The 18,146-nt window shown below is 41.5% G+C and overlaps 1 long non-coding RNA gene across 1 annotated transcript; it reads left to right on the forward strand.

The window, feature by feature from the left end:
* Positions 1-405: 405 nt before the first annotated feature.
* On the forward strand, positions 406-8,128 carry LOC134296507 (uncharacterized). The gene is made up of 2 exons (XR_010003286.1): positions 406-918; positions 7,250-8,128. It is a non-coding gene; the product is annotated as an uncharacterized LOC134296507 (long non-coding RNA).
* Positions 8,129-18,146: the final 10,018 nt, after the last annotated feature.

Consider the following 18,146-nt stretch of genomic DNA (forward strand, 5'->3'; position numbering starts at 1 on the left):
CAATAATCAAATCTGGATGTAACCAAGGCATGGACTACTGTGGCCAAAGATATATAGGCATTGTTGCTCCTTATCCATATTGCTCACTCACTCATAGAAGGCAGAGCAGTTTTGATTGCAGACAAGAGAAGAAACATTGCTTAGTGGCAGAGAACATGTTCTGAATGTAAAAATGCTCTGTTGAGTACCAGGGTTGAGAAAGGCCTATCTGTCTGAAAGCCTTGAAAACTGCTATCATTGTAAATCATACTGCATTTGTCAATGATTCTCACTCAGTATAGGGCTTATTTCTATGTTCCCATGAAAAGAAGCAGCAGTAAGGATGAAGGGCAGCACCCACAATAACAACAGAGAGTTTTGGAGATGGGCTTTTGGCCTTGTTCTAATGTTTGGGGCTCAGCGAGCACTCATAGATGCCAATTCACAGTTTTAGCCTTGTAAAAGACTCTGAAGCATCTACAGATCTTGTACACACATGGCTTAGATTACAAGCCCTGAGTCTGGCTGGATCCAAAAACCTGAAGTACCCTCTACAAATCTTACAAGGGAGCAGAACAGTATGAAACCAAGCTTACACCTTAACAAAGGAATAAGACCATGTAATTTTGTGACCTCTAAATATGATCAGCAGATATGAATCCACTCTGGGTAGCAAATTGGGCACTTTCTTGAGGGGGGGGGGTATTGGGATCAAAGGAAGGGGAGAAGAACAAATGGGCAGGGGCAAAGGAATGAATCAGAATCTTCTAATGGATGCCATGGTTACGGTTGTCTGGGTAACCACAGCACACATGCTTTTCTCCGCACCAAGAGCTGGGAGTGAATGACAATTTGGAAAGCAGCAGCCCAGAAGAAATCTAGGAGGCCTTAAAGAAGATTGATAGGAAAATCAATGCCTTATGAACAAAACAACAACAGGTGACTGATCCACCTGGCAAGAGAGGGATGATTTGCTTTGTAAAGCCAGGTGATGGGAAAAAATGGATGATTCAGATACAGCCACTGTCCTGCTGCTGCTCAGCTCTTGCTCTTGGCACCTTTCTTTGAAGAGGAAACCCAAAATGCCACCTGTCTATGATGGTTCCCCATCCACCCTCCCCCCCCCCCCCAAAGCACTGTTGTGTGCATGAAGCAAGAGGCTTGCTATACATTTTTACTACCATTGGTTCTCCATTCAGGAAAGAACAGGTTCGTAAACATCCCAGATGGCACAAAGCAGTCAGCCTGAGATTCCAGGCATCCCTCTCTCTCTCTTTCCCTCTCTCTCAGCAACAGCCAAGGAGGAATTTCCGAGAAGCAGTCAGCTTCATGATCCACTGGCTCTCTCACTCATTTCCCCACTTGCCATTTACTAGGGGAGCTGTTTCTCAGAACCGAGTAGTTTGGAAGGGTACACTGACTAAAGAGTCATATAGGCAGCATGCTGCGGTGGAGGGTGACAGGATGGACTCCTGACGATTTCTCCCCACTCCTAGAAACTCTAAAGTCAGACAGCCAGTTGGATATTAAAGAAAAACATGTGGGGAAGGAAAAGGGGAAGAGAGAACTAAAGAGTAGGCTTGTGCATAGATCCATTTTAGCCATTTTACGTTGGCCAAACTGGCTTCTTCGGCTCGACCAGATGGACGTAATGGCAAGGGCCCAGCCATAACATTTTCCTGTCCAGAACGAACCACGTGGCAGCCGATCATGGCTCCTCTTCCCCTGTTTGGCATCATAGCTGTGTCCTGGCTATAGTGTATTTTTTGGCTTGGCTTCTGACTTGGCCTTGCTCATGAATATTTTTGATTTTCCTTTATTATTCTTGATTCTTTTTATTTAGTGGGGCTGACTAGGAGTTGGGAACGTGTGGGACGGGTGGAGGGGTGCACGTGTTTGGGGGATTGGAGAGTCACCCTTTTAGCTTCTTTTTCTCTTCTCCTCCTCTTCTTCAGAAAATACTTCCAAAAGATAATAATTGTTATTAATAATAGTAATTCCATCAAACAAAAATAATAGCCTCATTCTCAGAAAACTACTACCACCTAGTTACCTCTCATCTAGAGTAGAAACAGCTTTAAGGAAGCATTAAACCTGAAGGAGAAAGGCATGGGGGGGGGGGGGGAAGGAACCACTCCAGGCAGGCACAGCCTACAGTACAAATCAAGAGAAAAGAGAGGGCTTTTTAAAGGAAGTCCAAGGTAGGATAGCTCCAGGTCATCACTTTTCCTTCCCTGGGAAATGGGAAGCTTCCTTAAAATGCCTAGGAAAGCTGTGTGCAGAAAGAAAGCACATGCACTTGCAGTGCCTATACAGTGCCTGTCTCTTCTAGTGTAGAAACATCTTTAAGGAAGCATTAAACCCAGGTGTCCTCTACAGACCAAAAGGAAAGGATCACAGAAAGAGTGGTATCTTAAGCTTTTTCTTTAAGACCAGGTGTCCTCTACAGACCAAAGGGGAACGGATAGCAGAAAGAGTAGTATTTTAACTCTGGAGCTTTTAAATCCAGGTCTTAATGAATAATACAAGGACAAACAATGTGATTGGCTAAAATGACAGGATAGGAAGCCTAGGGGGCTAGATCTAGCTGTATTTTTCAGTGGTGGCCCAAAAACGCCATCTGGCTGCATGTCCGTTTTTGGGAGGTGCGCGAAAACAGATATGGGGGTCTACCAGTATCCGGCCAGCAGAAACAGATCAAAGTTCAGCTGAAATGCACAAGCCTACTAGAGAGAAGGAGAGACAATGATGTCGTGCCCTTTCCTGGCTTACTTTCCAATGTTGTGTGATGGAATGTTATGTGAAATGCATGGAATGCATAGCAATAAAACCCCTGAGTCCAGGGATCTGGGAACAGCATGTGGATGTTAGGCTGAAATTTTCAGTTTTCAGCACAACCATTTCTGATCACTGCCTTGAAACAGGCTGGTTCCCGTCCTCTCCAGATATTTTGGCAGGAGTGAAATACAAGAACCCACAGGGCTTCCAGAAATGAATTGGCCGCAAAGAAGAGGCTGTTTGTGGTCTCAGAGTATGTTTGTGAACATGCTCTGCTGGTAAAATGATCATGTGCATGTCTTCAAGTCTCCTCTTGACTTATGGTGTCCCTATGAATTTCAGATGGTCTTTTTAATGCAAGAAATATTCAGAAGTGGTTTTGGCAGTTCCTCTGAAATATATCATACAACTCCTGGGATTCATTATGGTATTTCGCCCAAGTACTAATCAGGGTTGATCCTGCTTAGATTCTCTGATAAGATGGGATCTGTTGCCTTTGGAGGATTTAGGCCCTTAAGTAATCACATAACTGCTACCTATTGCAAACATTTGTGTGGCAAGAGGAGGGATTGCAAAAATTGGGACATGGCTTCAAAAATAGCACCTCTATGATTTGGAGATAGATCCAAAACCAAATTCACAAAACCAAAGATATGGCAGAAGACAACTTGAGAATTTGAGAAGAATCCAATTCTGTCTGGCAGAATTGTTGTTGGGAGAAAATGGAGAATATTTCCCTGCATGCTAAAAATAGTCTTGTGAAAGAGTAATGAGGCTCAGAAGCGGCAGATTGCAACAGTCATGGTTTTCCTCCAAACTCTGTTGCCCTCCAGATAATATTGGATTCCAGTCTTTATCAGATCCCGTCAGCATGAGTTGTAGTCAGATCACAAATAAGAGCCCCTTTATCTCTTCTACTCCAGCCTTCTTATTTTTGTCTTCTTAGCTTTCTTGTGTATCTTCTCTACACTTCTCCTAATTTTATCATTAAGTTGTGGTGGAGGATATCCGTAACAGACATGGTCAAGCCAATCTTGCAAAAGCCTCATCTCTAGAACATAAAAGGGAAACGTTTCCCCTTGACATTAAGTCTAGTCAAGTCCGACTCTGAGGGTTGAGGCTCATCTCCATTTCTAAGCTGAAGGGCCGGAGTTGTCAGTAGATGCCTCCAAGGTCATGTGGCCGGTTTGACTGCATGGAGTGCTGTTACCTTCCTGCCAGAACAGTACCTATTGATCTACTCACATTTGCATGTTTTTGAACTGCTAGGTTGGCAGAAGCTGGGGCTAACAGCAGTAGCTCACCCTGCTTCCTGAATTTGAACTGCTGACCTTTCGGTCCACAAGTTCAGCAACTCAGTGATTTAATCTGATGTGCCACCAGGGGCACAAAAAGGATGAGAGGTACCCAGTTTTAGTTTTATTTTCCTTGCAGCTGCAATGACCTCCTAAATCAGTCCTATAGGTGAGATCTCCCAAGCCTCAGAACAACATTACTACCATAACCATTAGACATATGGTTAAAACAAAGGTGGAGGGCTTTCTAGATAACCTTGGTCTGCAATTCCCACCAGCCCTAATCTAAATAGTCAATATGGAGGAATGGTGGGGCTGAAGTCCAACAAAATATGGAATTCTGTAGATTACCCATCTTTAAAACAGGGCTGCCAAAAGAGGGATATTTTCTCCTGACCTATCATTTTAATAAGATCCTGTCTTCAACTTTAGTAAGCATCATTGTGTTTTTCACTAAGTGCAACAGCCTTGATTAGTCATTTGGACATCTAGGGGGAGCTTGGACTTCATTTGCTCTTGGACTCATTTCGTTATCATGTTGGCAGTCCATTATATCTCTTCAATTCTCCTTGGGTACCAGATTACAAATGACCTGTCCAGCTTTCACAAACATACATAAAAATTGGAAGCATTACGACAGGGAGGACTCTGATTTGGTATTTAATGTTTATCTTTATACTTCGACATCTTATTTAGTTCATTCATACCTGCCTTCCCACATTTTAGTCTTCTGATTTTTTTATTATAGTCTCCATTTTGGTTGACAATTGAGCCAAAGTGATGGAAATCTTTAACTATTTCAACACCTTTATTACTGACTTCAAAGTTATATAAATCATCTGTGGTCATCATTTTCTTTTCTTAATATTCTGTTACACCTCTTTTTCAGCTTCTTAACTTTCTTCAGTAGTCCAATTCTGTACTATTTTTGCTGATAATGTGGTGTCATTTGCACACTTTAAGTTACTGTTGTTTCTTCCTTCTAAATTCAAACTTCTCTCCTCCTCTGTTCCCACAAGATGTGTTCTGCATATAAATAAAATAGATACTAATTTCATCCTTGTCTGATCTAGTTGCCAACTGAAAATCATGTTTCTACATATTGTGTTATGATGGTGGCATTTTGTATAGAGGACAACTTATGCATCAGGACAAATGGATGTGTGGCATACCATTTCTTTCATTGAGGCAACTCCTATGTGCATTCTTGAACTGTGGTCTACTTTTGGACTCAGGGCTCTTCATGCTAGGTGAAGAGGTTTTCTACCACCAAGTCTTAAGAAGACATGGCTAATCTCATTAGGAAGAGGAGATTGTTGATGACTCTGATCCCAATGAATTGAAGAATCCATGCTGGGTTTAAGTGCAAATTTTAAGATGATGGTTGAGGGTGAGGCGTAGCTCCTGGATAGCTCATTAAAAGTTCTGACTGATGCACAGAAGAGGGACACACAACAATGTTGGTCAGAGAAGAGGTGGAGGAAATGAAGTTTTCTTGGGGTCTTGTATGAAGGCTAGTTTTAGGCTTCTACCTTAATGGCATAGGAGATCTCCTACATAGTTGCTATCCATGCAGCACTGCTCTTACTGGTATAAAGTTGATCTAGTAGCAGAGATGGACAAGGCAGTACCTACAACCTCAATGTATCCTGCACACTGAGCAATTGCAGCATCCATGTTGCCAATAGGGAAGCCCCAACGATAACACTTCAAGTGTGTGAGAAGTCTCCCTCTTGACCTTTGAATGAACACAGAAACCCAAGTCGGGAACTTGGACACCTTTGTTTTGGAGACTACAGCTTCTGGGTGTTGTAAACACCTGGGGCTGTGGCGCAGACGGGAGAGCAAGCCAGTGCAATTAACTGCAATCAATCACTGACCAGGAGATCATAAGTTCGAGGCCCGCTCGGAGCTATGTTGTTTGTCTTTGTCCTGTGTTAAAAGGCATTGAATGTTTGCCTAATATGTGTAATGTGATCCACCCTGAGTAAATGCTGTAAATAAAATAAATAAATAAATAAACCAAAAAAGTAACATTTCCAAGCTCTAGATCATGTAATTGCTTTTCTGCTGAGCAAAATAATGGTCAAATAATTAAATAGATTCCTCTGCTTCTACGCCTTTGAAATCTAGAGCAGATGCCTCCTATTTGATTGTCCTTCTTGGAATCAACATTTGGAAGTGTAGGCAGATAGTGATGTCATGCAGCCAGGTGGTAGAAATGGGAAATTCCAAATCCAGGCTTTTGCCTCTTCTGTTAGAAAAGCTTAAGTTGCTGCTGATGCTGGGTTAAATCTTCATCCAAACTTGGGAAAGCTCTTACTAGTCAGAGTGGACAGAACTGTGCTAGATGGAGAAACAGTCTGGCCTGGTATAAGGCATTGTTTTCTAGTCATATGACTTTTTCACCTGCTGCTGCATAGATAGCCAATTCTTAAGCTATCTTTTTCCACTTTCCCCACAGGGAGAACATGTGGAGTACTCTCTAATCCACATCCAAAATGTGATTAAAGGCAAAATGAGATTTGTGTGTTTGCGTATGTCCCGTTCCTCATTAAGTGTGTATGAATTGTCTTCCCAGGGTGAAGATAAGCATGATAAGCTATATTTCAGAGTATGGAACTGGTAAAACCACCTCTGAGGATTCCTTGCCCAAAAGAAAACCCCTAAACCCCTTAAAAAAATCAAGGGTAACCATAAGTTGACATACACATACACAGGAGTAGACTTGCGCCCCATCTCAGTTCCGTAAAACAAATAAAGCAAAAGCTCCTTTCCTTTTGGACACTTAATTTCACCTTGAGCATCTTTACAGCCTCAGCAGTCTTAGCCCTGTCCTGTGTGGAGTCTTTCTCCAGACAACCGAGAGCGCTTTGTGGATCAATAATTGATCCTTGCCTGTCTTCTTTCCTAGGATGGGTCGTTAGGCAGCAAAGTTAGAAAGCAGCAAATGCCAGTTTCTATGGCAACAGCAGAAATCTGCATTTCCTCCATGTCAGTGGAAAGAGTGCAATTTGTATGCAAAAAGCATCCACCTCAGAAATCCAAGCTAGAAAGATTTGGGGGGGGGGGGGAGAGATTAACCCCTCCCCTTCCTAAAAATCAAAAGCATGGCTTTGATCTTTGTGGGGCTGTTGGATATTTACAATGGAGGCAAAATAATGATACCTTGCTTTTATTTATTGCTCCTCTCTTAGTGTCAGAAGGAAGCTTTGCAGCAAGAAGCAACTGAACAAACAGAAGAAAAAGAAATCAGCCAGAGTGTGTGCACCGAAGGAACGTGGTTTCAAGCCATCAGCCAGGGGTGTCCAGCTCACTGCGTCCTAGTTAAATCCGTAATTTAAGCTCTCAGATCAGTTTTGGTTCTGGGCTCAGTCTGGAACGTGTGATTTTTTTTGGTGGGAATATTTTTAATGAAATGGAGAGACCTGGACCAGAGCTGAGCTGTCCAAATACTAAGCCTACTTGGACAAACTATTGTCTTGAAAATTACAGATCACAGAGTAAATTTGAGTGTAAAATAAGGGTGTTTCCGTATGAGCCACTTAGACTCCTTGGATGAGGCACAGAATGGAAGGATAAATAGACACATAGATCAATAGATCAATGGAGAACCAGAATCCATCTTAATAATTACCAGGTGATAAGCTTAGTTTTCTATTCCAAGGAGGCTTGCTTACCCTCGCCTGTTTTGTGAAATAATTTTGGACTGGAAATATGCAAGTGCTATGCACATATGGAAATAGATGGAAATGACTCCCAGTGCTTCTTATGGTCTGCTACACATGTGGATATTTCTTTGGCCCCAAAGTTTCCAAGTTTAGCCACTTGTGCTGTTTATGGAAAAACTAGAAAAGCTGTCCTTGTCCTGCCAGAGAAGGAAGCAGCCTGGCAATGTACACACATTCTTACTTTCAAAATATGTTCCATCAGTGGTTGCTGGTGGCTTTCATTTTATTTGATATTCTTTTTTGAGGTGTCAATTTTATTTATTTATTTTATTATTTTGCCCCACTCCTTCCCTCCGCCTATCTCCTTGGACATACAGTTTGTACAATAAACTACAGAAATTACATTTGAAATATCAGTCTTAATCTCACTTTTTCCACTCCACATCTCAACACATTCTCTAAGTACATTTCATTGGATATTCAATCCTTTCCAGGGTTTAATTTGAACTTTCAAGAAGCATCCAAGGTTTACACCCTACTTAGAAGGCAAGATTTGGCACCTTGGACAGCTCCCTTGAAAGTTCAGGTCAAAATCTGGAGGGAGTTTTCCGCCCCACTGACATACAAGAGACAAACCTCAACCCAACATTGCCTTGCCTATGTGTGGATGTATGCTGTGGCAGCACTGTAAAACCTCCATGTGGAATATCAGCATTATTCAATTCTTATAAATGATTGAATGCTATTGTGAAACATTATACATGGTACACAACCCAAGGGAAAGTATAGGATGTACAACTGCAATGTGAAATCACAATGCAGAGTATAAGACGTATAGCCATAATAAACAATGTTGAACTTGCAAAGACAAGGCACAAGTGGATGTGTTGTTTCTGCAGTTCCATTCTCACTGCTATCCATTGCACAGTTCTGACTTTTGGCCTCACTTACATAGTGTGACTTACTCATGCATACAGTCTGCCCTCCAAATCCATAGAGTCTGCATCCATGAGTAGACACACACACACACACACACACATATACAGTGTTCCCTCACTACATCGTGCTCTGCTTTTCGCGGACTCACTGTTTTGCAGTTTTTTAATAAACACTAAAGTAATATTATAAATGATAAAATTATATTATAAATCCCTCTTTCTACTTCCTTCTTAAGGAGAAGCCTAAGGAAGGAATGAAGGAGAAGCCAAAGGGAGAGAAAAGGAGGCTGAAGCAGCTTTGTTTTTGCCTCACAAGCCAATGGCAGCGGCAGGAGCTTCCCTATATAGCGTCCAAATATAGCATTCCGACTTCATGGATTTTCACTTATTGCAGGTCGTCCTGGAATGTAACCCCCGCAATAAGTGAGGGAACACTGTAATCCCAAAAGGGACACCATTGTACGAGGGCTATCCAGAAAGTAGATTATGTTTTGGAATTTAAAATGAACAAAGTATAGGAGAAAACATTTACCATATCCAGTTGAAAGCTACACCCAAATACCACATCTCACATAGTGGCCATTCAAATCTAGGCACTTACCATAGCGATGAAGGAGCTTTGCAACTCCTTCCCCACTAAATTCTGCTGCTTGCTTCCTCAACCACTCGTTTCCAACAATGGGGGCATGGCTGGCAATGCAGCGTTTTGGTGAAGCTGCGAAGCTGCAGGAAGAGGTGACCAGCTGATTGAGGAAGCAAGCGGCAGAATTTAGTGGGGAAGGAGTTGCAAAGCTCCTTCATCGCTATGGTAAGTGCCTAGATTTGAATGGCGACTATGTGAGATGTGGTATTTGGGTGTAGCTTTCAACTGCATATGGTAAATGTTTTCTCCTATACTTTGTTCATTTTTAATTCCAAAACATAATCTACTTTCTGGATAGCCCTCGTATATACTGAGACTTGGCCATTCACAGATTGTATTATCAATGGCAGTGTCCTCGAACCAAACACCAATGGATACCAAGAGCTCACTGCATTTCCTTAAGTGAATTTATATAATGAGTTGCCACAGACAGCAGCTCATATAGGTGGGAGATGGGAGGGACTGCAACATTGAAAAATGGTCGTCTGCCTTAATCCTTGAATGTCAAGATTAACTATGACTTAGTTTTCTGCTGGAGCCCCGGATGGCACAGCGGGCTAAACAGCTGAGCTGCTGAACTTGCTGACTGAAAGGTTGATGGTTTGATTCTGCATAGCAGGGTGAGCTCCCACTGTTAGCCTCAGCTTCTGCCAACCTAGAGTTCGAAAACATGCAGATGTGAGTAGATCAATAGGTACCACTCCGGCGAGAAGGTAATGGTGTTCTATGCAGTCATGCTGGCCATATGACCTTGGAGGCATCTACGGACAACTCCAGCTCTTTGGCTTAGAAATGGAGATGAGCACCAACCCCCAGAGTCGGACCCAACTAGACTTAATGTCAGGGGAAAACCTTTAAACCAACCTAGTTTAATGCTATGGCAAAGGAATAGAATGACTGTTCAAAAAGTATTAGTACAAATGATGCTTAATGAATTAGTGCAGAAAAGTAGGAGAAAACTATATTGCTTTGGGTCTAGTGGTGTCATCTTCTCCCAGTGCAAATGCTGGTTTCATAGAAGGGCTTTTCCTAAAGACTGCAGCAAGGGTTAAGTTATTTTTCCATTCATGCTGTCAACCCATAAAAAATAAATAACAACACAGAGACAAGTAAAACTTTGCAAAGAAACATTTGAAATCACTGGTAGTTTGGCCCCACGGTGATCAAAGAGCACAAAAGGAAAACAGAGCTGAGGCAAATTTTCAGCCAGGTAAAATATGCTGGTGTTTGTAGTAATTTGGAATAGGGTAGGTCCTTTGACAGGTCACGGATATATTTGAGTGGTGCATGTGAACATTTGAAGGGTTATTTTTGCAAATTACAGTAGAGTCTCACTAATCCAACATAAACGGGCTGGCAGAACGTTGGATAAGTGAATATGTTGGATAATAAGGAAGGATCAAGGAAAAGCCTATTAAACATCAAATTAGGTTATGATTTTACAAATTAAGCATCAAAACATCATGTTATACAACAAATTTGACAGAAAAAGTAGTTCAATACAAAATAATGCTAGGTAGTAATTACTGTATTTACGAATTTAGCACCAAAATATCACGATTTATTGAAAACATCAACTACAAAAATGCGTTGGATAATCCAGAATGTTGGATAAGCGAGTGTTGGATAAGTGAGACTCTACTGTAACTGCAAGGGGTGATAGAAACTCATGGTTCAGAGAAGCACCTGTCAATTACCTGAATGCTTCATGTTGTAGAAATAGAACAACTGAGAAGAGACAGAATAGCTGATGATGCGGAAGATACATTGCCCTTGGGGATATTGTGTAGGGGATGATGCTGAGGATATGGCTGACCCCTAAAAGCATCCTATGTGGACTCCCAGTCCCTAAAAAAGAAATCACACTGCATTTCCCCAGGAGCACAACTGGCCTAGTTTCCTAAGCTTGTGGGCACTCTGCCAACAGCAACATTTTTAAAACATAGAAGGAGGGCATGGGAGAAGATGGAATCTCGCAGAGCAGTTTGCTGATTAATGTAAAACAACTGCAAACTGAATCTCAAGTGAATTAATGTTTCTGTGTAACATTCCTTTGCTCATGAGAAAGAACAGGTGGGACCTTCAGCAAAGTGCAGCACTGTGTCTTTCCATTAGGACAAGGATGTCATCTCTCATGCTGACCTCTTCTAGAATCTCAACAAATTGTGTGGGGTTTTAAGGCACCAGTTCACCATTACTTTCATTATTTTGTTCAATTCCCTAAACTTGAAAAATTTCCTTATTCAAATTAGAATGCCCTGAATTCTTCTTATTATTAATTAACCATTAATAATACATCTTTATTTATATCCCCCTTTTCTCCCTAAGGAGCCCCAGTGGCGAAGTGTGCTAATGCACTGAGCTGCAGACCGAAAGGTCCCAGGTTCAAACCCCGGGAGTGGCGTGAGCGACCGCTGTTAGCGCCAGCTCCTGCCAACCTAGCAGTTTGAAAACATGCCAATGTGAGTAGATCAATAGGTACCGCTCCGGCAGGAAGGTAACAGCGCTCCATGCAGTCATGCTGGCCACATGACCTTGGAGGTGTCTACGGACAGCGCCGGCTCTTCGGCTTAGAAATGGAGATGAGCACCAACCTCCAGAGTCAGACATGACTGGACTTAACATCAGGGAAAACCTTTACCTTACCTTTCTCCCTAAATGGGACTCAAAGGAGCTCACAATATTTTAAAATCAATCTAAATCAACCATACATATAACAATAAAACCAATTATAAAATAAAACTTAAATAAACATTTAACAGATACAATTGTTGCAGGAACCCGTCAGTTCAAATAATACACTCCACTCGACTCACTAAGTCGACTGGGTTCTGTGAATTCAAAGAAGTAACATTTGTGGCCAAATAACTTTCCCATTTCCAATAGAAATTTAAAATTACGTTAATTGTAGAAATTACAAAATATATTCACTTCTTATTAGATGGCTTTGCTACCTCCTCCCGCCATTTACTCTTTCAAAAGTATGTTTGACATAGAGTTTCGCTTATCCAACATAAACCAGTCAGCAGGACTTTGGATAAGCGAAAATGTTGGATAATAAGGAGGGATTAAAGAAAAGCGTATTAAACATCAAATTATGTTATGATTTTACAAATTAAGCACCAAAGCATCATGTTTTACAACAAATTGACACAAAAAGCAGTTCAATATACGATAATGTTATGTAGTAATTACTGTATTTACAAATTTAGCACCAAAACATCACAATGTATTGAAAACATTGACTACTAAAAAATTGGCTATAAATAAAGATGGAATTGCATAAAATGGACTTACAGTAAGACTTTCTTTCTTTTCATCGCCATACTCGCGCAGAAGAAAGGGTATACATAGATCGGTGGTGGGAGGGATCTGCCACTTGTTTGGGAGCATGGGTGCACTTGTTTTGTTGTTGGGCATTGTAAAGGTCTGAGGTGACAGGGATGGAATCCTTTTGAATCCCACCGCTGCCACCAATTTGTAAAGGATGAGCTGTGGCAGGGAAGAATCTTTTTGATCTCACCACACACAGTTACCACCAATTATAAAGATGTCTTGATGATGATTTTAATTAATTATTTATTATATATATATGACTATCTTCGCTGCCACCAAATGGAGGAGATGTCAGGCAGATGGCACTTATTCTTTTTTAAGATTTCTTTATTTATTTTACTTTTGATGGTGATGTTGCTTAGCTTAGGATATGATTGTGACAGAGACTTAGATGGATTAAAAATCAAAACAAGTTTATTTCGTGTACAGAGCTTAGTGGTTTCTATAACTTCTTAAAGGCACTTAGAATAACAGTTACAAATAGATATGAGGTGTTCCAACTTTCAAAATACTTCCTTCTCTCAAGAACTAAACTATAAACTGATCTCTTGGATCCACTGGGATTAACTTCCCCTAATCCACAGCCTCTATAAATGACCCTAACTTGCTTAGTCTGGCCTATTAGAGGTCTGCCTCCCTGGTTTCCTTAAACTGGGAACCAGTCTGTCCCCTGTGACTAAAAATCACAGACTGAGATTTAAACTTCCCTGGTTTCCTTTCCAAATGGCGGTTGGCTCCGCCCCCGTTGTCATGGTAACCTGTCTCATAATGCTGAGCTGGTTACCCTCTGGCATTATCAGCTCTAATACTTACCATTTTAAACTAACCAAACCTGACTGTTTAAACAAAATCAAATAAACATGTCATCTATAAACAAAATAAAATCATACACTTCTTTACAGGCATGTTGCTGTTTTTCTGGGCAGCAATGCTTTTTGTGTCAATTTGTTGTAAAACATGATGCTTTAATGCTGAATTTGTAAAATCACAACATAATTTGCACCAGCAGTCACTGGGAGGAGCAAGACACAGCTGGTCCAGGCCGGACACTGAGCCCGACAGGGAAAGTTTCTGCCAGCCACGTCTCTCCCCTCCTGTCAGGTGCCCGGTGCACTGAGAGGCCCGCTGTGTGTTGCTGCCTAGAGAAACAGCTGTGGATCCAGGTGGGAGGCAGACTGCGTTGGATAATACAGAACGTCAGATGGTGAAGGTTGTATAAGCGAGACACTACTGTATTTGGGATGTACTGCTGTATGCACAGACATTGAAAAAGGTTGAGCACCCTTTATCTGGAATTTGGAAATCTGAAATACTCCAAAATCTGAAATTGTCCACATGGATGATTAAGATAGGAACATCTTTGCTTTCTGATACTTCAATGACATAAACTTTGTTTCACGCACTAAATTATTAAAATACTAGATGTTCCCGGCCACACGTTGCTGTGGCGAAGTATGGTGGTATGGGAAATAAAGTATTGAGGAATTGGTGGTAGTTAAGGTAAAGGGTAAAGGTTTTCCCCTGACATTAAGTCCAGTCGTGTCTGACTCTGGGGGTTGGTGCTCATCTCCATTTCTAAGCCGAAGAGCCGGCGTTGTCCATAGACTCCTCCAAGGTCATGTGGCCGGCATGACTGCATGGAGCGCCGTTACCTTCCCATATACCTTCAGGGGATATTATTTTGTAAAGCTTGTGAATATACAATATTTCTGATTGGTTTTTTTTGTCTGTTGGAGGGAAGTAGAGTCTACACTGCCATATAATCCAGTGCAAATTAGATAATCTGTGGAAGAGGCCTAAGTGAAGCCTAACTCTGCCTGTCCCATGGCCTGAGTCGGTTGCTAGGAGATCAAGTGGGTGGAGCTTAGCCTTCTAACTGGCAGTAATTGGATAAAAACAATTATTCCTCTCCCTCTAATTAGGACTTTATTTTTCTTTTCTTTTTTTTGTATCAACCTAGAGCCGTGGATGATGGGTTGTGTTGTCAAATTTCGAGGTTGGGGGGCCTGTAGTTTTGTTGTTTTGTCCGCTACCCTGATGCCATCACTCTTATATATATATATATATATATATATATATATATATATATATATATATATTGCATACAATTCCATTCAGGCTAGGTGTGTCATAAATAAATTCTGTATTTAGACTTGTTTCCCATCTCCAAGATATTTCATGATATGCATATATACAGAAAAAGATAATCCAGAAATCCGAATACACTCAAATCTTAAATTGTTCTGGTAACAAGCATTTTGACTAAGGTATACTAAATCTGTACCTTTGCTTCGTTCCTGGGGGTTACCATGTTAGCTATATATCTGCTGGCACTCTACCATCAGAAGGAAGGGTGGTGCTGATGTAAAGGATACAGAATCTTTCCTTTGGCATCTAGTGTTCTGTTTAAAGAATAATGTGACATGTGGAATTCTTGTCCTTGGGGTAGTGAATTCACTCAGAATTTTAAGCAATCTTTAAAGGATCTATCCAAGGTGCTGACCCACCATCTAAAAATATTCTGAATTTTAGGTAGCTCTTTAAAGTTCTGACTGAAAGTCAGAGTGGATTCACTACCCACTAAGATGGAAGCCACAAGATCTAAAGAGATTATTACATAGCAGTAAGAAGGAACATTAACTCATGTATCTCTATCTGCAGTACAGTCTAGACACAAGTTTACTACTGTAGTAAACATGAATCCCATCTTGGAAGAATTCTGTCTCCATGTGCACAATGCTAGAAAGCACAGTCATCAAATCAAGCACCTATTGGAGTTTTTATAGTCATGTATTCTTTGTTAGTTAGTAGACCTGCATATGTGTTTAATGAAAAACCTGGCTGCCTTCCTTCTTCCCACCTAACGTTTTTCTAAAACGGGGAGGGGGGAGGACTGGCCAAGCTAGACATTGAAAGTGGTATGCAGGTCTGATGAGTCACAGAGAATTCATTACTCTGGTAATTACAGAAGGCATTAATTTAATCAAGGTGCTTTGCAGAGTTGGGTGGAGTGAGACAACCTGCACAAACTTCAAAGCCATCCATACTCGGTTCAGCAAATAGCTTTAAATCATTAGTGCCCAATAAAAAAACAACAACACAAAGGACTTCTGTAACAGGCACAGGCCTGCAGATAAGGGCAATGTGAGTCTCAATCAAATTAAAGATAAGAAAGTGAAAGTGCTGATCAAGGGATGTGAAAGTTCTTTGGAAGAAGATTTCTTCTTCTTCTTCGTCATCCCTAAGAAAGTAAGATCAACCTTGGACAGTGAGGCAATTAATTATTTGCTGTCACTTAATCTGGGATCAGTCTGGCTCTTGATGTTCCTGCACCCAGGGGAGCTGATTACATTAAGGTCAGCATAGATGAGGCACATTTCTAGCCATGCTCTTCTCAAGGGCTGTGGGCTGCACCTGCCACTCTGGATCAGCTGCTTCTGAGAGAGAAGCACCAGTGATTTAGGGAGTGCCAATGGCTTGATGGCTCCACAGACATCTGTCTCTTGTCATGTCTTTGTCTGAAGGCTCATACAGTGGCGCCTTTGTCTGGAGCATCCTCCCTCTCTCTCCCCACTGCATCTTATCAGAGAATAAGGTTTTCTCACTCATCAGGGCAATGGCATTCATTAAACTGGGGACACAAATCAAAGGATCTGATATTGCAGGGACAAATGAAAAAAACTGTTCTCTTTTATGTCTCTTCTTCCTAAAAAGGCAAGCAGTTAGGTAGGCAGGCAGGCAGATGTGCATGCCCACACAAACCACAGGAAAACCAGCTGGTCACTCCTTCCCACAGCTGCACATCGTCGCCAAAACGCTGGTTGAGGACGCAAGCGGCAGAGTTTTGTGGGGAAGGAGTTGCCAAGCTATTTCATTCATGTGATAAGTGCCTAGATTTGAATGGCGACTATGTTGAGAAGTGGTATTTGGGTGTAAGCTTTCAAGTGCATATGGTAAATGTTTTCTCCTATACTTTTTTCATTTTTAATTCCAAAACGTAATCTACTTTCTGGACAACCCTTGTATAATATTGGTTTCTCTCCAAGTGCCAGTCTTGATGTAAGTAGAACCACAAAAGCAGTGTCATGTATAAAATTGTTGCCTTACTTTTTTCGTGTCAGGAGTGACTTGAGAAACTGCAAGTCGTTTCTGGTGTGAGAGAATGCAAGTCTGCAAGGACGTTGCCCAGAGGATGCCCAGATGTTTTGATGTTTTTACCATCCTTGTGGGAGGCTTCTCTCATGTCCCCGCATGAATCTGGAGCTGAAAGAGGGAGCTCATCCATACTCTCCCTGGGTTGGATTTGAACCGGCAACCTTCAGGTCAGGAACCCAACCTTCAAGTCATCAGTCCTGCCAACACAACGGTTTAACCCACTGTGCCACCAGGGGCTCTGAGGTTGCCTTACTATTAGACCATGTGTGTCAAACACAAGGTCCATGGTCAATTTATGTGCCTCTTGAGGCTTTCAATACCAGGGCAACATAGTTATATTCATACAATTGTACAACAGCCCTTCAAATCAACCATAAGCCTGATGTGGCCCTCAGTGAAAATGAGTTTGACACCCCTGTATTGCACAGTTGAGCCAGCAAGTTGACTTCAGTTGGGATTAGTTTGGATTAGTGAATGGATTTAGCACAGAGGTAAGGATCATGATGTGGTGAAACTGAAACTCTCAGCATACAATGACCCTATCCTTTTCTTCTTCAGCCTAAACATAGTCATCTACCTAAGCATCTCATCACAAAGCTTAGATCTTTTATTATTTTATTGCCCTTTTTTGGATTTATTCCAGCATGTCAATATCCTTCTTGAATTGTAGTGCCCAGAACTGGATAAAATATTCTAGTTGCAGTCTGTCCAAAGCAGAATAGGTAAAGGTAAAGGTTTCCCCTGACGTTAAGTCCAGTCGTGACCGACTCTGGGGGTTGGTGCTTATCTCCATTTCTAAGCCGAAGAGCCGGCATTGTCCGTAGACACCTCCAAGGTCATGTGGCCGGCATGACTGCATGGCACGCCGTTACCTTCCAGCGGGAGTGGTACCTATTGATCTACTCATATTTGCATGTTTTTGAACTGCTAAGTTGGCAGGAGCTGGGGCTAACAGCAGGCGCTCATTCTGCTCCCGGGATTTGAATCTGGGACCTTTTGGTCTGCAAGTTTAGCAGCTCAGTGCTTTAACACACTGTATTACTTTCCGTGATCTAAACATTATATTATCAATGCAGACTAGAATTGAACTGGTTCTTTTAGCTGCTGCATCATACTGTTAACTCATGTTCATCTTGTGGTCTACTAAGACTTATAGATCCGTTTCATTCATATGTGCTGTGAAGCCAAATTTTACCTATCCTATATCTCTGCATTTATTTATTTATTCTTCCCAAGTGTTGTACCTTATATTTCTCCCTGTTGAACCTAATTTTGTTAATTTTGGCCCAATTCTCTAATCTGTTCAGGTTGTTTTGAATTCTGATCCTGTTCTTTGGGGTATTGGCTACTC

The sequence above is a fragment of the Anolis carolinensis genome, chromosome 2 (assembly GCF_035594765.1).
Source record: "Anolis carolinensis isolate JA03-04 chromosome 2, rAnoCar3.1.pri, whole genome shotgun sequence".
Lineage (NCBI taxonomy): Eukaryota > Metazoa > Chordata > Lepidosauria > Squamata > Dactyloidae > Anolis > Anolis carolinensis.